The sequence below is a fragment of the Drosophila mojavensis genome, unplaced genomic scaffold (assembly GCF_018153725.1).
Source record: "Drosophila mojavensis isolate 15081-1352.22 unplaced genomic scaffold, ASM1815372v1 contig_81, whole genome shotgun sequence".
NCBI lineage: Eukaryota > Metazoa > Arthropoda > Insecta > Diptera > Drosophilidae > Drosophila > Drosophila mojavensis.
Window position 1 is genome coordinate 48,765 of NW_025318907.1, and position 10,384 is coordinate 59,148.

Below are 10,384 nucleotides of genomic sequence, written 5' to 3' on the forward strand. Positions count from 1 at the left end.
TTATTATTATTATTATTATTATTAGTATTATTATTAATATAGTATTTTTATATAAAGTTAAATGTCATATAATGTAATTTATTTAATATAATATAGCATGAAAACGTATGTAATTTAATTGAAAAAACAAAATTTTTTTTTGTAGTCAAAAACAATTTGCACTTGATTCAACTCTAATTTGCTTGTTAAGAGCGAACTTAGCGCTATTTAAATTGTCGCGCCCTTGCAGAGAAGAATCTGGCAGCACTGAGCAGTTATTGGCTAGCCTTGCCAGAGCTACGTAATATGAGCACCACCTTGCTGTTAGTATGCTGCTTGCTATGACACTCAATGTGCTGCGTAGCCGTTAAAAATTTGAATGATTTGCAGAGACTGATTTGAAATGCTTTAAAAAGGAATAACGAGAAAGTGAGTAATTTTCTCATTTGTATATATAACTGAGATACATAGTAAATATATATATCATAAATAAAATGAGTGTGTTACGCACACTAGACATGCTGGGCTTTAAAATCGGACTCATTAAATTTTTAGCCGTTTTACCGATGCACAAATTTCAAAGCTAAAAGCAGAGACTCTTATTTAATTTAAATTTAAGTCAGGGCATCTACGGAGAAGGCACAGCCTACCCAGGGCCCATTTCAGCTTGCCTTCTTTCTTATATATGTCTCTATAAAGTTTTAATCAAATTGCATATGTGACCATAAATGCCCATACCCATTCGCCCCACTCGAATAGACAGCCAGTGGTGCTGCGACCACCCCGAGCACCTCAACCACTCTCCAGGCACCCCAGGCCAATTCAGCCAGTGGCGCCCCGCTACTAACCTAATTTCCCAGGCTATGTGCGGCGCGGGGGGTGGCACAAGAGTTTCCCTCACTTTTTTTTTTACATTATTTTCGGAGTGTTTTTGTGCAACGTCAACTGTCTCGAAAAGTTTTTAATCATCGTCAACAGGCGGCAAATTTTTTCAATTTTATTTAGCTCGATTTTGTTTTGTTTTTGTACTTAAGATTTTCCATATATACAATCAGAGTGGCGTTTGGTTTCATTTTCTCGCTGTCGTTGTTGTTGTTGTTGTTGGCCCCGATTTTAGTTTCACAAGCTTTGCTGCTTGCAACATTGTCTTTTACATATTTTTGCCCTTTTTTCTCTTTTTGTTTTTTTTTTTTGCTCTGGCTGCAAAAATTCAATGCAATTAAAAACAATTCATAATACGCTCTGGCCGCCTTTTCCATATGCAGCCTCAGCCTCAGCCTCAGCCTCAGCCTCAGCCTCTCCACTGTGTGTGTAATTTGTCTCTCATTTTGTTGGATTATAGCAGCACCAGCAGCAACAGCCACCTCCCCCCGGGTCCCTACTCATCATAACTTTTGCCTCGTTTGTTTTACGAAAATGATTTTTAATATAACAATTTTGATGGCTTTTTGGGGTTTGTGCATTTAATTAAAGCCTTTGCCGCAGCTCACAGCAAAAGCCAAATGAAAATGCAATGCAATAAAATCTAAATAAACCAAACTCAGAGCAGAGAAAGAGAGAGAGGGGGGGGCAGAAGAGAGGGGGAGTAGGAAGTGTGTGGAGTGTGGAGAGTCGACAAACGGATTGGTTAAAATATGCAAACAAGAAACGGAAAAACTTATTTAGACGCCGCTGCGATACAGAACAACAACAACAACAACAAAGAAGCGCAACATAAGCAACAACAACAACAACAACAACAACAGCTGTGGAGCATATACAATGGGGCCAGAGACAAAATGTTGCTGCGGCTGCTTATGAAAATGGCGTCAGCAACGGAAAAACTGAAACAAATACACAGAAAGAGAGAGAGAGAGAGAGAGAGAGAGGGAGAGAGAGAAGGAGACAACCACACACACACACACACACACACACTCACACTGCACACATTGGCATAAAATACGCAGCAAGTGCAGCAGTGGCTCCCACGCGTGCTTTTAACTCTTGCCCCAAAGTGTGGCACAATGGGCGAGCAGCCGCAAAAAAGACAAACTACAAAAAAAAAAAAGACAAAAAAAAAAGAGAGAAAAAAAAATACAAAAGTAAAAAAGTTAAAATATAAATATTATGTTAATGCCACAAAGGTAAACACAGAGATTAAATATTAAATGCGTTCGTAGTTAGCCCTTATTAGAACTTAAAAAAATGCAAAATTAAATAAATATTATTTCTTAACTTGTGCAAAATATTTTGCGTACGTTTTAATAATAAAGCTAATATGTGTAAAGGGTTAAGCAAATAAATTGAATGTTGTACAAAAATAATAGCTAAATAAATAAAAACTTAAAGTTATCTGAAAAATTGCTTTAAGCATAAGCGTTTATTTTAATTAGTTTTTGTAGCTAATTAGAGCATGCGCGTTAAGGCTTGGATTAAATCATATAACTAAATAGAATTGATCTTAAGGCTTTTAAGCTTCAGGATTGTTAATCTCTAGTTAGGTATTGCTCATAAGCTAGGTAAGTAAATAAATATATATACCTAGCAATACCTAACTAGAGAAGTGTAGACATTTATTTTATTTTGTATTCAAACTAAAGAATTAATTCTAAAAACCTTACAAATTTCTTTCAAATATTAGAAACCAACGCAAGTTTCTTCGACTTGCCATTTAATTACTTTAAAAACTCTACTTAAATGCAAAGCTCTTCAAGTATCTCTCAATTCGCAACATCAATCCGAAAGCTTCTCAGTCGAAGCTTTAAGTTGCTTTTGTGCTGTTCTAGCTAATATTTGCTCAATAAATTGGCCCATTGTACGTTGCGTTGGCGACCTGCTGTTGCATGTGGCAAAAGAGTTTGCACCCAGCCCCTAGCCCTGTTCTCATACGAAAAGCTCTCCCCTCGCCCCCACACCCCCCAGCAGCTGCTTTGATTGTTGTGTTGCCAATGGAAAAGCATTCAAAAATTCTCCCACTATTGTTGGGCGCGTGGGAAGCGTTTCAATGTTTTGTTTGTTGTATGAAAATGTTGCCGCTGCTGCTTCTTCTTCTTCATGTTGTTGCTGAAGCAGTGAATATATTTTTCTTTTATTTATTTTTTTCCTTTGCCCAGACAACTCCAAAGAAACAGAAACAGATCTTAGTCAGCTTGCTGAATCACAGTTTAGTTCAAGTTTTTTTTTCTTTTTCAAGTTCCTCTTTGCATTGTTATTTTTTTTTTTTTCTGGTCAAAGAAATTATTAATACATAATTTATGTTTAATTGTCTGTGGGCTTTTAATTACCTCAGAGGTGTGGGTGGGTGCTGTTGGGGGTGGTTTGGGGCTGTAGCCCAAACCTACATGTCGAAACTTGAGCAAAAACTTTCGCTGATTGAGTTGCATTTAGTTTTTGCGATCAATTCGCGTTGACAGACATTTCAATTAGCTCGCGTGGTGGTTCGATGAGCCACACAACTTTGGCAAATGTTAAGAAAAATCGGTGTGGGTACGTGGACTGGGGGCGTGGCAGTTGTCTAACGGGCCAAAGTTGTCAGTTGCAAACATTTGTTGGGTGGCCCCTGCGGGTTGAATGAAAATTAGATGAGCAGTTGACGAGTTGAATGCGGCGCGTTTTAATGCACACAAACAGACAGAGCGAGACAGAGAGAGAGAGAGGGAGTGAGAGAGAGAGAGAATGGAGTAGAGGCAGCGCGAGTCTAGGGTTAAAGTTGAGCGGGTAAGGATTTATCTACCCCAGGGCGCCATACAAAGTAAAAGACTACAAAACGAGGGCGACTCGAGCAACCTGCGTCTTGGATCCGGCTAATTCTATAAGTAAGCCAAAGTCGACTCAATCAGCTTTGCGCGCATTCAAAGGTGAATTTGAATTCGACAGCAGATTTTTTTTTATTATGAGAACATTATATATATGTATATATTTTTTATTTTATTTTTTTTGGAAGAGTTTTATTTTCATAATAATAAAAGACATTTGTGTTAATAATGTCGCATTAGCTGCTCAGCAATTGGTATAAATAGATTTGAGGGAAATATTAAACCTCTTTAGATATATTTTAAGCGCATAAATTTGTGAACTTTTAACAAGATTAACATCAATCTGAGGTGGTCTAAAAATCTATTGTTTCAATAAAAATATAATTGAAGTCAATGTATTTATTTTGTTTTTAATTATTATAAATTTGTGAATTTTTAATATAATTTAATATAAAGCATTTCAAAAATCTATTAATTCAATAAAATTATAATCAAAGTGAATGTATTTTTTTTTTCTATTTTAATGATTTATTTGATAATATATTTTATTATTTAATATAAATAATATTTCATTGACTTAAGAACAATGTGTCCTGTACTCTTAAATTAAAAAAATTTTAAACACAACACTTTTGTATGCAGCAAATTGATTAAAAATAAATTAAATAAATTCTATTATTTAAATTCTATTAAATATTTTTTATACAAAATTAAACTATTTATTTGTATATATATTTTATTACAATATATATTTATATTTCTATTTATATTGTATAGTTTTAAAATATAATCGCGTCCTAATAATTCGAAATGGCAAGGAAATTCAGAAATTCAAATCATCTAGAATAGAGAGAGAGAGAGAATAGAATTTGTTTTCGACTTAGCGAAATTTCCGATTTAGTGGAGTAAAAATTATCGAGACTCGACTGTAGCTTGCGCATTGCATAGCCATTTTTAAAATGCAAAATGAGCAGCCTCCAACCTACATATGTATATATGTATATATCAAGATATCTCGCTTGCCATCAAAGCTGATTTAGTTAACAAACCTGTTTGGCCGTCCATAAACTTATTCCGGCAAACAATTAAGGATATCGCGCACAAAACAGAATAGTAAATAAACAAATATTCTCTATGGAAACTATATAGCGCACACGCTGGCTGCTCTCGCTCTCTCCCTCTCACTCCCTCTCTCACTCAAATATATACATCAAATTGTAATTGCCAAACTCCCCTCGTAAAGTAACTTTTATTGACGCGCTGCGGGTTAACGAAAAACTGAAAAAACTAAAGGAAAAAAAAAAAGTTGCGGGTGGTCACGGCGCAGCGCTCGAAACGGAAGCAAATGCAACAGCTGTCTCCCTCTCACTCTGCTCCTCTCTCTCTCCCTCTCCCTCTGTAGCTTGCCCTTTTCCCACTTATTTAGTTTTCTGTTAGTTTTTGGGTGCAGTTCGAGCATTTCAAGTGCAACTGCAGCCAAATGCAACAACTAACGAGCTGCAGCTCGCATTGACCAGGGCGACTCACATCTGGGCAGCTCCAGTTGAGGCTCGTCTCGAGCATTTAACTATTATTCTGATTCGGATTCTGATTCAGATTCAGATTCAGATTCTCATTCAGATTCAGATACAGATTTTGATTTTTAGTTTGTATATGATTGCTCTTTGTGTGTGTGTGTGCATTTACCCGTTTGTATATGTTGTGGTTGTTAGCAACAGTCAAAAAAAAAAAAAAAAAAGGAATAACTCGACAAGTGCTGGTGTGTGTGGGTGTGTGTGGGTGTGTGTGTGTGTGTTTCTCCATGTGTGCACGCTGCGGGTGTTTAATTTGCTGTAAAGAAATATGTGCGCTATAGAAAATTATGTTTTCATTTTTCATGCGTGTGGCTGAAGCTAATACCAATTTGTGATTGGCCCGAAAACAGCCCGAGCGCTTGGCCAAAATGTTCAAATTAAAATTTGGGAATAAAGCGTGCAAGTTGAAAAATATGTAATATAATTGGAAAAATCTCGTCAAATTTGACTTAAAGCACTCGATTAGTTTATGAAATTCTCTATCTGAAGAAAGTTTGCAAATTTATTTGTTTATTCGCTATTTGGAATTCAAATATTGTATTATTAATAATATTGCCTGTATAGTGTATAAATATTATATAATCATATTATTTGTGTTTTGGAGCTGCAACTGTCTCAAACACATTTTTCATAATGGAACGAATTTGAGCTAATATAATTAACCAAATATTTTTTAATTTTTTAGTTTTGTATAGATTTTATATTTAATATATATTGTATGGAACTAAAATAAAAATAAACCAAATTTTAATTTGGTTATTGTTTTTTATTATATAAATATTATTAAATATATCATATAATTTAATTTTATTTTAATTAAATAAAGAATTCGCTATAAATTCATTTGTTAAACAATTAAATAAAAAAAATCCTAAAGCCTTTTTAAAGCTTTTTGCTCTTCCTGAATTTTTTCTTTACCAAAAGAGAAATAACTTCATTTATTTTAAATAAATTTTGTTTTGTTGCTTATCATATGATTGCGAGTGAGATAGTTGACATGTTGAAATATTTGTGTGACAAATAATAGGCTTAAATATATACGCATGTGTGTGTATTAAAAATAAAAGCTTTGTTTTAATTTTATATTTTGATTTCTTTATATTTTAATTTGTAGAGTCAATAATAATCTCCCTCTCTCTCTCTCTCTCTGTACTAGCTATCATAAATTCGAGCCTATTTAGACATTACTAAATTGATATATTTTTGAGCTGAAAACAATTAACTTTATGAATAATACTGTTGGAGTTGCACGACGTTTGCAGACAACAGGTTGCAGGTTCGATGTCCGTTTGACTGGCAACATGTGTGTGCATGTTGCGTAGAAGGTGCTTGTCCTTGCTATGCCAGTGCATTTATTGAGCATGATAAATAAAAATGATAAACAATCATGCCTAAAGCAGCTCAGTATATGCTTCGGCTTAGCAAAGACAAGAACCTTCTATGCAACATCCACACATGTTGCTAGGCAAATGCACAAATTTATATTCATGCTGAAATATTATTTTTTATATAATTTTTTTGATTTTAAATATCTTTTTTTTTTATTATAGCGTATTACATTTTTTATATATAATTTATGAAAATTATGTAAACTATATTAATTCTTCACATACATATGTTCATTTTATATTCAAGTCTATGCTTGTACGCCTACTTTATAAGACTTAAGTCCAACAAGTGTTAGTAGAATTTTATTACAGCACCCAACCCAATACGAATCTCACCAAACCAAAAAACATCGCATGCAACTTGCTGTGTACAACTTATACGTATATTTCGTATAAGTATTGGTGAAAACTGTTATATTATACGTATCAGCATAGGCTTATACCCAGCTACTACACGTATAAGTTTCGAGTTCGACTTTTAGCAGTACGAATTTGTATAAGTAGAGCTTATAATATTATAAGCTGAGTTTGTGCTCAGCTCTGCTATTCGAACTTGCAGAGTTTCGAAGTGGATTTGAACGAACTCTGTATAAGGCCGCTTATCATAGACAGCAACCACGAACGCAACATCGAACCTGCTGCCACTCGAACGTCGGACGAACCTGCAACGTGTTGCGAGTCATGTAGCTGTTGCGGATTAATAATGCAACATTAAAGAACTAAAAATAAATATAACAAATTTTCAATATACTGAGAAAATTAAAACTATAAATAAGCAGCTAATAAATAAATAGAGATTAATTTAAATAATATTTGTTGCTGCAATTTTGCACTATTGCATTGTAATGCAGCTCGACTGGCCACTCCCTGCCGCCCTCCGTCTTCTCAAGCTTTTGCACGACTTTTGACTTTAGTTTGCTGATATTTTCTTTTTTTTTTTAGCTATTTTAATATTTATGAAAAAAAGGCGAAAGGCGAACGACTAGCGTCGAGTGTTGAGCGCTGAGCGTCGCGCATTGCAAGCCGCATAAATATCCACTAAGTCCCATGCACGCTCACACAGAGGCACAGACAGGCGTGTGAGTGTGTGGTGCTATGTGCTACCCTTAAGTGAAAACTGAAGAAGACCTGACAACAACAACAAAAACAACAACAGCAACAGAAGCTTCTATATGTGCGTCCCCCTTTGAGCTGCTCTCTGGGCTGTCAAGCGTAAATTCAATAAATATGAATATAAGATCACACACACTCACACATACACACACATACACACACATACACACACACAGACACTTTCACATGCCGCACTTGTTACATTTTTCACTCACTTGGACTAACTTGGCTAACAGCTCTTGGCCCGTTCAACCCCCTGCAAGACGCGTCGCGCTCTTTCAATGCAAACGCTGACGTTGTGAAGTACAAACGGCTCGAGAATTTTTCTTCTTCATTTCGTTTTTTTTTTTTTTTTGTCATCTTATTTACTTGATATCGAAATCTTTGTTTGTGCTTATTATTTGTAGCTCGTCCTTTTCTTATATATATTTTGTTTTGTTCAGCTACTGGAATTTTACGATTGACAATGACAAAGAGCGATTGACTAGCACGAATGATATAAGTGAGAGCGAATGCGATGCGTGTGCGTGTGTCGTGTGTGTGTGTGTGCGTGTGCGGAGTAAAAGCCACGAGATGGGCTCATAAAGTGCTGGCTTTTCCGATGAAAATCTTTGATATGTTATCCATGGGGAAAATGGGTTACATTTCAATCAACGAATTGATTGGCCAGGCGACAATTAAATGTGAACTGAGCAGGCGGAAAATTGTAAAAGTCAAGTGAGCTAGGCTAAGAATTGAATATTTCTTATTTTCTTTTCTTTAATAAATACAGTTAATTTGTAAAATAATAAAAATAGTACTTCAGAAATATACATATTTTGATAAGATTTACTGAAACAGATTTGAGATGGGAAATCAATAATTTTAGAAGAAATCAATATATAGCATTATTATATGATAATTATTATTAAGTGATAATTAAGAATGATAATTAATTTATTCTTATGTGTTTATTTCTGAATTTATGTATATTTTCATTTACTTATTTTTTATTTATTATGCAATGAATGTATTTGTTTATCTGCTTACTTTTTTAAAATGTATTAACTAATAAATTTATTTATTTATTTACTTACTTATTTATTTACTTATTTATTTATATATTTATTTATTTAATTATTTTTATATTTGTATTTTTATTTTTTATTTATTAATTTATTCTCGATTTCTTTATATACTTATAGATGCTCGAATTTAATATTTATTCTTTTATATTTATTCTTTTATTATTATATTTATTCTTTTATTTTAAACCCGATTCATAAATGTATTTATTTAACTATTTTTGTACTTCTCATCCATTAAAAATTACATTATAATCATATCATCATAAGACTTCACCTTAGTTTTTTAACGTGTTTTAAATAATTCAAATAATTATTTTTAAAAATTGAATGCAATTTATTTTACCATATATCTTTTCTTATTAATAAAATTGTTCTTTAACATAATTATTTCAGCCTTGCTCAAAGCTGATTTGCATTTATCAACTCTGAAGCAGCCCTCGTTGCTGCCACTGCTGCTGCTGCTGTTGGGTGACTTGAGAAAATTCGAAAATAATTCATTGCTCTACAAAACTGAAAGTGTGCAGCCGGCAGTCTGGCAATAAAGTCAATGGAGCTATCAAAAATCGTCAACGCAATGTAGCTAAAACTTGCCAAAGTGCCGCGTCGCATATGTGTGGAGGGCAACACAAGTGGAAGAGGTAAGAGAGAAAGAGAGAGAGAGAGAGAGTGAGAGAGAGAGAGAAACGAGAGCATAGATGTGTGCATGTGAGTTTTAGTATGGATGTTTATGCCCACGAACGGTTTGAGTTAATGCAATGGCCAATGGCTTGTAGCCAGCTTGGCTAGTAAAAGTGGCTACAAGTGCTGCATTGATGGCTCTTCGGGCTCCGTTACCAGCCATATGAAATATGTAAGCCGTGAGTAACGGATATTGTCGAGCAGTTCAGGGCAGGGAAGGGAAGGGCAGCGCGGTATTTGATGAAGAGCATCAAGCACTAAGACTGATACTGTTGATAGTTGAGACGAGAGCATGATAAGCAGGCGACTTAATATGGCTAATGGTTCCACTGTGCAAAGTAGACAATCATAAGCAAATGAGCTAATGTGAAAGAGGAATGGCTAAAACAAGAGTGCAAGCGAATGTTGACGAGATAACAGAAGGAGAATAATGAATGTTACAAGTCGAATAATAAATGCTCTCAGATAGAAGGGAGATGTTGGTTAAAGTAGTCTTATAAAAAATCATAATGTAGCAATTATAATACTCAATTGAAAATGTGAAACTAAAAATATCAAATTGTTCTTTAATTTGTATTAAAGTAGAGATGGAGCTAGTGAATTTTTTATCATAGCATTAGTCCGATTTAAGGATTTCAAATTAGTCTTATAAGAATATCAAATTATAGCCCAATTCAGTGAAAATATGGATAGAGTTATAGAATTCATATATAATATCAGAGAGCAGATCTGGAAAGCTTAAATTGTTTTTATAAAAATATCAAATCGTCGGATAATTTCTATACAAATATGGATATAGTTATAGAATGCATATAGAAATAAATATTAATTAAAAAATCTGTAGAGTTATC